Source organism: Medicago sativa, chromosome 6, assembly GCF_051527215.1.
Source record: "Medicago sativa cultivar Bolivia chromosome 6, Bolivia_mono, whole genome shotgun sequence".
In the NCBI taxonomy this organism is placed as follows: Eukaryota; Viridiplantae; Streptophyta; class Magnoliopsida; order Fabales; family Fabaceae; genus Medicago; species Medicago sativa.
The window spans coordinates 93,436,116-93,447,356 of NC_140754.1; the positions used below are offsets into that span (position 1 = coordinate 93,436,116).

An 11,241-nucleotide genomic window follows, 5' to 3' on the forward strand; every position below is an offset into this window, starting at 1 on the left:
AAAAGACTTGGAGATTAAGGAGTTGGAATAAATTATGATTTATGATATAACATTATGGCGTAACTTGATACATGTAGCCGATCCTACTTAGTGGGATAAAACTCGATTACAATGATAATCTAAACAAAAAGCTTTACTTTAAAGAAATGCTCAGAGATATTTACAATGATGTTCCTAATCAATTTTTCCTGGAAACATTATAGGCACAGAAAACTTCCATCTCCTTGAAGGTATTCATGTGATTACACCAGCTTCATCACATGAAAAAGAAGACTTCTATTCTCTGATTATTATGCTTGTTCTATAAATAATGTTCCCTGTCATATATTGATTTAGTTAGATTATAAATATTGAATAAGTAATGAAAATTCTCACACATGTAGCTCAATATTCAAAAAACTATAAGGTTAGAAACTTTGGAATATTATACTCACCCCAGGGAATACTGTTCCAACAAAGATTGATTCTCTTTCAGTTGGAGACAGTATTATTGATTGGAACTGTAGATCTACTTTAGCACACTGCATGAAACATCAAACATCAGAATAATTAACACATATAGAGTATATGTATAATTACCAAGGGCAAGAAAAATGAATGTGATTATATCATATAAATCAGTATGTACATGTATATGTATATGTATAAGATTGTCGATGGTTTGGTTCAGGAAGGAAAACCGAACTGAACTGTTATAACAGATTGGTAAAACTGAACCAAATTGTTTACGGTTCCTCTTGAATCGAACTCGGACTCGGTATTTTTATACTTATGTATTTTTCGGTGCGTTAGCACATCATTTCTTTAGTAGGATTATTTATGTATTTTTAAACTTATGAGAAGACAACTTACTAGATGAATGTGTAAATTTGATTGTTTTATAAAAATTGAACTCCAAGAATATGTGTGTGACTCACCTTAGAAGTGGTTTTCAAGTGCTTGTATAGATCTACATTGCTGTACTTAGCCACATGAAAGAAAAGATAATATATTGGCTGTGTAAATCTGCAATTGAACATTATTAGAATATGCAAGAAAACATAATAAAGTAATATTAATTTAAATATGCATCATTGTGCATAAATAATTAAAAATTACCTCCTGGTATGGTGGAGAGTCCTTTGAGAGAAATAGTTGCTAATCTCTAACCTACCAGGCCAGCCAAGTGTAAGCCTGAAAAAATGCAGCAAAATAATCAATTAGGCATGTTTATTTGAGAAATACAACATCAAAGTTTTGTTACAAAATTTAGGGTTATACAAAAAAGGATCAACTTACGTTAGTGGCGTACTCGATTTCCCGAAAGCCTGTTACAAGGAAAGAAACAAGGAAAATGTTAAGCTATATATTTTGATTTCAAATATTTTCATAAAAGTTGTTAGAATGTTAAAATCTTAAACAAACTAGATGTTCTAAGTCAAGAAAGATTCTATCATACCCTAGCTGTCAGGATGGTCATTCGACTAGATGTAATTTTTCCTGCTAGTGTTCCCTGCAACAGAGAAAATATTTCTTCACAATCAAGCTAACAATGAAGTTATGATACTAAAATATTAAATAATGAACATAATCTATTTTACCTCCCACGTCTGAACGTAGTCTTGTATTTCATCGAGGGTAGGGAAATACATACTCGCACTCGGATACGAGGGAGACAAGCTTGGCATCGGACGAAACCAAGTGTTTGCTCCAATTGCAGGAAAATTAGACGCTGCCATGTTATTATTCCTTAGGTACTGGTTGTAGGCCTGAAAATGCTGTCCCACAGGCTGCCCCGAGAAGTTGCATGTTTGTCCTCTAGCAAAACCAAGAAACTTGGAAAAACTGGTTTTGTGATGAGCCTTGTTGAAGTTGCTGCATCTGAAAGTTTCCTGTTACATTAGGAAATGTAGATGAGCCTGGTTGAGGTTGCTGCATCTGAAAGTTTCCTGTTACATTAGGAAATGTAGATGAGCCTGGTTGAAGTTGCTGCACCGCTGAGTTTCCCATTACATTAGGAAATGTAGAACTCCCATTGAAAACATTGGTTGGGAAACTCTGAGAATCCAATGTTGATGTGCTCGTCATGGCGTGAGGATTATACCATGATTGCAAATTGCTTTCATGAAGTAGTGTTGTCGAAGACCCTTCTCCGGCATTTAAAGGAGGAGCTTGTCGTTCTTCGGACTGCACATTCACTTCCTGAAATGAACTTGTGGTACATTCAACCTTGGCAGTTTGAGCTGTTGATGTATTCTTTGAAGCACCATTCAGAATTTCTTGCAGCTCATTTGCAATCTCTACTCCAGCTTCTTCCGTCGGAATCTGTTGTTGGTTGAATACAGCTTTTTCCGTCCGAATCTGTTGCTGGGTGAATACTTGTTCATCTTGTTTGAGGAATTGGTCAAAACCTTCAAAAAGATTTGTATCAAATTTGAAAAATCTTGCAGATCAGGGTCATCCTCTAGTGGTTCAAATGTTTTTGATCTTTTATTTGGTGTAAAAAGATCATTTTCGCTGTCAAGCTTCGGACATGATATCTTCGTATAGACTCGATTGAACAACGTTCTCCTGATCTTTAGCTTTTGATAAAACCAACTCCTGTGAATTATGCTGCAAGGTTCTTACAGGCTCCTGAACAACAATATATTGCATGTTAATATCATAAGAAAAATAGATAACGAAAAATAGAGCAATTCGAATCATTCCAACAGATAAATTATAAATATAAAAGAGGTATGTTACCGGTGTTACAGCATTGCCAGTTTCGCGTATTCTGTCTCCTATTGCCATGGAGGAGGAGACTTGTTCTTCTGAAAATGTTAAACAAATAAAACGAAAATAAGAAAATGCTTTAAAAAATTGCGACAGAACACAAACATGCACGCACGTGCGCGCATACACACATATGGAGCGAAATAATAACCTTGAAGATTGGTAGAGAAAGCTCTGAAAAGTGTTGTATCATGTGCTACATTGATTGATCCTACACTTGTTGTTGAAGGATATTCCATTATTCCTTTTCCTTTGAGTGCAATGTGTGCCTCTTTGAAGTTTTTCGACAGTAAAACAGTTAATTGGCCAGTGCTGTAACTTGAGATTGGAGCACTTGACAATGTTAACACATTGTTTCCCTACAAGACAAGGAACACAAAATCATCAACATACTCACCAAAACATAAATAAATACATAGAATAATGTCATCAACTTGTAACATAGATAGTCATTCATTGGGAAAACTAAGGTTTTGTCATAGATAGTTGCCGGTGGCTTGGAAAGGGCTACATACACAAGGGCTCAAGAACGGCCCAACGGCCAAGCCACTCGAGCAAGGGCTTTAGGCCTCAAAATATCTTTTAATTTCTAAATGTCTCATTATAAAATTTGTTTTAGGCCTCGTAACATGTTGGGTCGGCCCTGGAGTAAATCGCCTTAGAGTACCAGTCGCCGGAACGGTGGCTCTCAGGGGCGGTGCTAAGACTATACTAAATGAAATCTTAGTTTAAAGTGTACCAAGTACCTTGTGATATTAGGATATCAATTCAATGATGTTATATATGAGAGAGTAACACTTACCATATTAAATATGGCTCCAAAATTGAAACTGGATTAGGAGTTATCACAGATAGGGAAACAGCTAGCTGTGTGTAGCAAAATTAGCATAGTCAATATCAATAATATGAAGGTAAATAAATCACCATTTAATTTTCTTAAATTCTAAGATTAGACAATTTAATCTCTGAAATTAAAGAATTTTCAAGATGATCCAAAAATTCGAAAATTCTCTTAGCCTTATGGATTGATCAATTCTGCCCTTGAAATTATTTCAATTTCCGTACTTATGTAATCAAGAAAATTTCAATTTCAGTAGTCATTTTAGAATTTTGTTAATTTCAAGTACTAAATTGTCTGCTTTCGTTCAATTTGATTGTAGAGCCGTTAAATCTAGATGCAAACGAGTACAATTGAATCTTGCACCTACATCTAACGGCTCTGCAACCAATAAACGATGCAGCCGCAACAAAAGATCCATATCAAAAAATTTATGTAAAAACTTCTCTAGTGGCTGCAGAGCCGTTGAATCTAAGTGTAAATGGACACTATTTGATCTCGCACTTAGATCTAACAAGTTCTGCATCCGCTACATCGTGAAGCCGCAACGCTTATACACAATTTAAATCTGTTGTGTTTTAGTATATTACCGGGACACATGTTTTGGCGACCTCGAGAAAATCGGCCTTGACAAGCCTTTAATCTTTGACCAATAACTTGAGCTCTTTGAATCATTGGCAAACACACTAGCATACTCTTAGGAGCAGGATCACCTGGAGCAACTAGAATACAATGTCTTTCTGAATTATAGTATTCTCTTTCTGTCATTGTATCACATGGCTTTGGATACATCTGATTAATCAAAATCAATGTTAGAATTGTTAATTAATAACATATATAATATAGTTAAATTAATATTTCAAATATATATATATATATATATATATATATATGTGTGTGTGTGTGTGTGTGTGTGTGTGTGTGTGTGTGTGTGTGTGTGTGTGTGTGTGTGTGTGTGTGTGTTTTGACATACCACTAGAGCTTCTGCTAGGCCTTCTGCCATGGTAGATTGATTTGCATCATTTCCATTGAAAGATAAATGTGACAAATTTTCCATAAATTTATTCACATCTTTAGTCCAGTTTATAAATTGGATATCATAGCCTGCTTCCACTGAATACAAAATAAATTATTTGAAATTCATAAAATGAGAAAAATTATAATAAAAAAATAGCAATTAAGATACACTTTACATGATGATCTTAGTCAGCTAATTGGTTCAGAACCAGCAACGAAACACACCCTTTGATTTTCTAATTTTTCAATGATACATAAATTACATTATTGAATTCTATTTATAGAAGCAAAATTAAGAAGCTTCTCAATCAAGAATCCAAGTGTTATTCATGCCGGAAGCCAAATGTTATTCATGCACCGAACTACGCGTATTTCGTGTAGAAGCCACTTGTATTTCATGCAAGAAGCCAGTTGTTATTTATGTGCCATGCCATGCGCATTTCATGCAAGAAGCCACTTATATTTCATGCAAGAAGCCAGTTGTTATTTATGCAACACGCCATGCGTATTTCATGCAAGAAGCCACTTGTTATTCATGCATCAAGCCATGAACATTTTATGCAGAAAACCAAGTGTTATTCATGCACCAAGCAAAATGTTTTTCATGCAAGAAGTCACGTGTATTCCATGCAATAAACCAAGTGTAATTCATGCACCAAACCAAGTGTATCTCATGCAAGAAGCCAAGTGTAGTCCATGCACAAATCCAAGTGTTTTTCATGCAAGAAACCATGTGTATTCCATGCAAAAAGCCAAGTGTAATTCATGCACCAAACCAAGTGTTTTTCATGCAAAAAGCCATGTACATTTCATGCAAGAAGCCAAGTGTAATTCATGCATTAATTCAAGTGTTTCGGTGCAAGAAGCCATGTGCCTTTCATGCAAGATATTATGTGTTAATTGATGAATCCTTGAATGGTTGGGCTTGCATCACAATAGATGGACCTAAATTTTTGGGTCTTAATCATTAACTTAATAATAACCAACTTACAATTAATCTTAGATGGTTTCATATCGCGCCTTACTCTTTTCTCAAACACCTTACCGCATTTCGTATTTTATCTTCCGAAAATGTAAAACACGTTAAAAAACTCTCCATTTATGGAATTTAGAAACCCGAAATCGGGCGTGCGAGGATGGTCGAGAGTAGAGAAAAAATTCTCTTAATTTCAAATAATGTGTAACTACCTTTGTAAGGGTCGAGTAAGACCCAAACTAATTTCTAAAATAGTGTTTGAGAGTATTCGATATTTGTTGAGGCACCCATTATAAGACCACTTTAGGTCATGATACAAATGTTTAGTCCTCGGCATGAGGGGTCATAGTATGTTAAGAGTATTGCATTGAGTGAGAGATGTTTAAAAATGTGGTTATAAGTGGTGGATAATCATCATCTTATAAATCGATTTTATAAGGGTTGAGTTAGATCCAACCTAAATTCTAAAATACACATATTTATTAGAATTTGTACCTTTAAAACCTTATGTAAACATAGCATGCATTCAATATAAATGACATATATCATATACCAAAAAGATAAAAAGATAGAAGTAATACCTAGTTCGTAGTTTGCATTATAAAGTACTAGTCCAAGATAACTTTCCCGTAAAGAAAAAGTGATACATTGTAAGATAAGACATATTAACAATAGGACTTGAAAATTGGTTTATATTTGCATAACTTAAGAATAAAACATATTGAGGTAAAATTAACATATGATTGTGTATCTTAATTTGATTTTTAGTGAAGTATTGGATAAGTGATATGAATGTATAGGATGAACAATAAATCTTAAAATGTAAGTTGTAAATCAATCAATTTGATTAATCAAGCATGTTTACAATAGAAAGAACTTAAAACTTATAATATCTTATAAAAAAGAATATTGATTCAACTTCTAAAATTACCCGCTCTTGGCTTTCACCAACAAAGCACTCGCATAACCATCGAGGGAAAAATGTGACACACGTTTATATGATTAGTAAGTTAATTGACAAATTATGGCATATTTAAATCATAGATTATAAGCAAATAAACCATTTACATTGAAACCATATATCCTCACATTTTCCCATACCATTTGCAATTACTTTTTTCAGTTATTCCTTTTGGGTTTAAAAAGAGTAAATAAGGGTAGTTTGAGAATATAAAATATAACCTTTAGAAAATTCAAATCAATTTGAATTTTTAATTCATATGAACATGTTATAATGACATACATATTTTGAGATGAAGTCTTGACAATTTTGGTCGTACATAACTCTTTTTGAGAGATTTCCCAACATAATTTGTAGTTCAAATAAATTTTATAATAATTCTTTTTAAAATAAAATTAAAAAGAACACATGATTTATAAAAAATAAAATAAAAGTAAATCAAATTTTACCGAGTACAATGTTCAAATATGGGTTGAGGAGGATATGATATTCTCGATTTGACTAACTAAGTTGGAAGACATCTGTACTTCATATGTCATATTATACATTTACATTTAAATTATATTTTTAGCCTTTTTTGCCTCAAAATTTGAGGCCTAAAGCTATAGGATTAGATTGCTTAGTCCATAAATTGATTTTTTTTTCTTTTTTAAAAGATGCGAACTCTTTTGTTGGGAAGATAAATAAATGAAGAACACCCTAATTATGAGATTTGGTGTCAATTGAGGGAAATGAATCCCTTAATTTCAGTGATGGTTAGAAGTTGTGTCTTTTAAGTGTGTAAAGGAGAGAGAAGTGTGATTAAAAAACGGAGAAGATAAAGATGAAGGAGAAATGTGAGTAAAAAGGGAGATAGAAAAAAATAGGTTTTTTTTGGTAATAGATAGAAAAAAATAGGTTGGTACAAGACGGATGTTTTTATTTCATTAAAATTGCAAAATCTTTTCCGTTATTTGAGACGGTGATACATGTTTTTCAACAATCAATATTGGGTCCCAAAAGTGATGTGGAGTCCACTACTTTCTAAGTGTCTATTTAGTGCAATTAATTAAACAATAAAAACTATTTTTTTGACATAGATCATCTTTGTTTTCTCTTAATACAACGAGTTTTTCATAATATCACTGTGTATTTTGAATTTCAACATTTTCTCCTTTAAGCCTAAAGCCCTAGGCTTAGGTTACTTGGCTCATGGATGGATTGCTCTTTTTGAAGAGATGCAAACTCTTAACTTTGAAAAATGAATAAATGAACAACAACTTAGTTATAAGATTTGAATTTCTTGCCAATTGAGATAAATGAATCCTTTGAATTTAGTGATGGTTAGAAATGTATACTTTAAGTGTGTAGAAGAGACAGAAGTGCGATGAAAATGTGGGAAAAATAAAGTTGAAGATGACGTAATAAAGTTGAAGATGATGTGTGAGCAAAAAGAAAGATAGAAAGAAGAAAGGAAAAAAAACAGGTGTTTTTAACTCCTTAAAATTAGAGAACATTTTTTTCGTTATTTGAGACGGTGATGCATGTTTTTCAACGATCAACATAGGATCCAATAAATGAGGTGGAGTCCACTACTTCTAATATGTGTATTTGGTGCAATTAATTAAAAAATAAAAACCTTTTTTTTTTTGCATACATCACTTTTGTTTTTTTCTTAATTACAAAGAGTTTTTCATACTATAGCTATGTATTATGAATATCAATAACATCAAATATTTTGTTAATTTGCAAGGCATTTCAAATAAGCAGAAATATTCATTTATTCTTGAAAAACAATAACAAAATTATGGTTAGAAGAAATCAGAATCAACAATCATATGTTTGATGAATTATTTTATCAAAAATGGATAAAGAACATCATTGATGTTTTAAAGTCAACTTTGTGTCATCCTAGGTAGTTAAAGAACAAACATTCACAATTATTCAATATTAGTTTGAGTTAAAAAACAATTATTTCACACTCATTTTCTGATGGATAAATTTCACGCTCATGTTAAGGTAAATTTGGCTCATAGTATAAGAAGGAATTGTTTCTTCACACAATCTACAATTAACTCAAAGTGAAAAGTAAAAAAACAAATAAAATCAAAATACATGATGAAAAAGATAGTCAATCAATAATTTAACTATTTATCTATAAAAAAATTAACTTTTTTTTACATGAATTTATTTTTTTTACCAAGACACAAAAGTGTTAGCACTATGTTATCTAGTAGAAGTTTAATTTCAATTTTGATCAAGACATGAAGTGTTAGCATTGTGTTGTCTAGTAAAAGTTTAATTTCAAATTTTAGATATATCGGTTGATGAAATTTATATTAATCAATTTTCTTTTTATGTTTTGTTTTTTGGTATAGTTTTGACCACTTTCTTTTTTTGACTGAAAATTTTGACCACATTCAACTCTATATACACCAACCACCAAACATTAAAACATTTTCTCTTTTTTTGTGATATATCTATAAAAAATAATTTCTTTTTTCTGAAAGGAATTAAAATATTTTCTTAAAAATTGTATTGCATATTTGATTATCCCATTTAATTAACCATACCAATTACATATACGTCATATGTTTCGACCTTAACATTTTGTGACCTTATCTTATTAGTCTTCATGCATGAGTGAAAAAATGAAGGGTTAATAGTGTTTTACCCCTTGTAATATAGATTATTTTCGGTTTTACATCCCGTAAAATACTTTTCTTGATTGACCCCTCGTAAAATATTTTTGTTTTGATTTACCCCCTAATAGGTCATTCAAAAACCAATTTTTTATTTTTTTCTTCAGAAATTCTGCTTTTTGAATGACCTATTAAGGGCGTAAATCAAAACAAAAATATTTTACAGGGGGTAAATCAAAAAAAATATTTTACAGGTGTAAAACCGAAAATGACCTATATTACAGGGATAAAACACCATTAACCCAAAAATGAATCATCATGTGAAAAGTATATCATAATTGTCCATTTATTTTTACTAAAAAATATTTTCCTTCATGCATTAGTATTATTTTTGGGTTGCAAAAGAAAATTATGTGGCAAAGTGAGATATTATATACAAGGATTGTGAATAATCAAACCTGACAATTTTTTCTAGATAGTCTGAAAGAATGTCGGTCCAATATTGCTCCAAAGCTTTGTTGCCATCAACTAGTATGTTCAACCACCTCTTACTCTCCATTGATTTGTGATTAAGTAATTGAAACAATCGATCTACAGAGGAAAAATAGAAAGAAAAATAATAATTAAAAAGGCAATTGTTAGATCGAAAAATAGTGAAATCAAGAAGAAGAAAATATTGATTTATGAAACTCACCTCTTAGATTTTCACAATGTAACTTGGAGCCTTTTAGACCTGCAGGACTGAATACATGCATGACACAAAATCGATAAGAAATGGAGTTCACACATATATATATATATTTACAAAGGGAAAACAAATATAAAAATGTATTTACCAACTTTGGAATTTTCACATTAAGGAATAATAAGAAGGAAACTTTTAATTTTTTTACTCAATTTTTTTTGAATTATGTCTTTCCAAATTTTATTTTGTTTACCAACTTTAATTATATTGTACCGATTCAAAATAAATCATTTGTAAAGTTAAAAAGGTAAATAAATTAAGTGCAAATTCAACACTCATCTTTAGACACAACCAACAAAAATTTACAACCAATAAAATAGACATAAAAATCTAACTTGTAAAATAAGAAGAAAAATTAAAAAAAAAATTACGAAAGGATTCTTCAAAAAAAAAAAAATTACGAAAGGTCTTCTTCTTTCAGATTTTTCACTGTATCATCTTTTTCCTTGCAGTTTTGCCTCTATTAGAGTATTGTGATCACATGCAATATTTTTAGGTTTTCTCATTAAAATTTAAGTTTTTTTACTTATCATAAAAAATCATGTTAACAATGGATAACAACAGAGCCCCGTGAAGTCTTTTATCAGTTTGCCTTTCAACAAATATTATATTTAAAAATTGGTATAAGTGGAGTTGAGATCCTACGCATAAACTTAAGGTTCTATTCCGTTGAAGAGAGAGACATGAAATTTGTGTACTTTGTAAAACTATTTTAATTTTCATGTCTCGTCTCTCTTCAACTCGAAACCCGCAAGCATAGAAGAGATCTAAACTCCTACACTTATACAAAGAAGAATTTTGGAATGACTTTTTTGACATGACTTTGCAAAGTGGATCTTAGTTTTCCTCGATGATATATACATAAGAATATATCACGATATCTCTCTACTTCTAACAGGGAACAAGTACCTTTAGGGTATGCGAAAACCCCAAGAATGTAATAGTTTAACGGGAGAAAAGCAAAGATGGGTTTTATTTTCAAATCAAAAGGGCAAAAGGAAAGGAAGAAAAAGAGAAGGTTTTTTTTTTTTTTTTTTACCGACGAGCAAGAAAAGACCAAATTTCAATAAGGGTGATGAATGTTGTGGAGTTGTAATCGATGAAATAGTTTTAGTTTTCGAAAAGAGTAGATCTGAGTAAGGGTATTGTGTGTGTAGAAGGAATTTATAAGAAAAGAAAATATAATTATTGTTATTATTAATTTACAAATTGGCTCTTTAATGTTTTTTTATTAGTTTTAATCATTAAATTGGTTGTGTTTAAGAATAACGTGTTTGATCAATGCTCATCCACGAATCTCTCGTACAAAGTCTTATAATAAGATACTTT

General features: G+C 31.4%; 1 pseudogene across 1 annotated transcript; it reads right to left on the minus strand.

Annotated features, from left to right (window-relative positions):
* Positions 1-14: 14 nt before the first annotated feature.
* LOC146918331 (uncharacterized) lies at positions 15-4,718 on the minus strand (annotated as a pseudogene). Its single transcript, XR_015016698.1, has 13 exons — positions 4,566-4,718; positions 4,183-4,384; positions 3,557-3,621; positions 2,906-3,113; positions 2,725-2,792; positions 2,284-2,613; positions 1,816-2,191; positions 1,439-1,492; positions 1,279-1,307; positions 1,099-1,173; positions 918-1,005; positions 435-521; positions 15-317 (listed from the first exon to the last, which is right to left on the minus strand). The product of XR_015016698.1 is annotated as an uncharacterized LOC146918331 (transcript).
* Between the last annotated feature and the right edge of the window lie 6,523 nt (positions 4,719-11,241).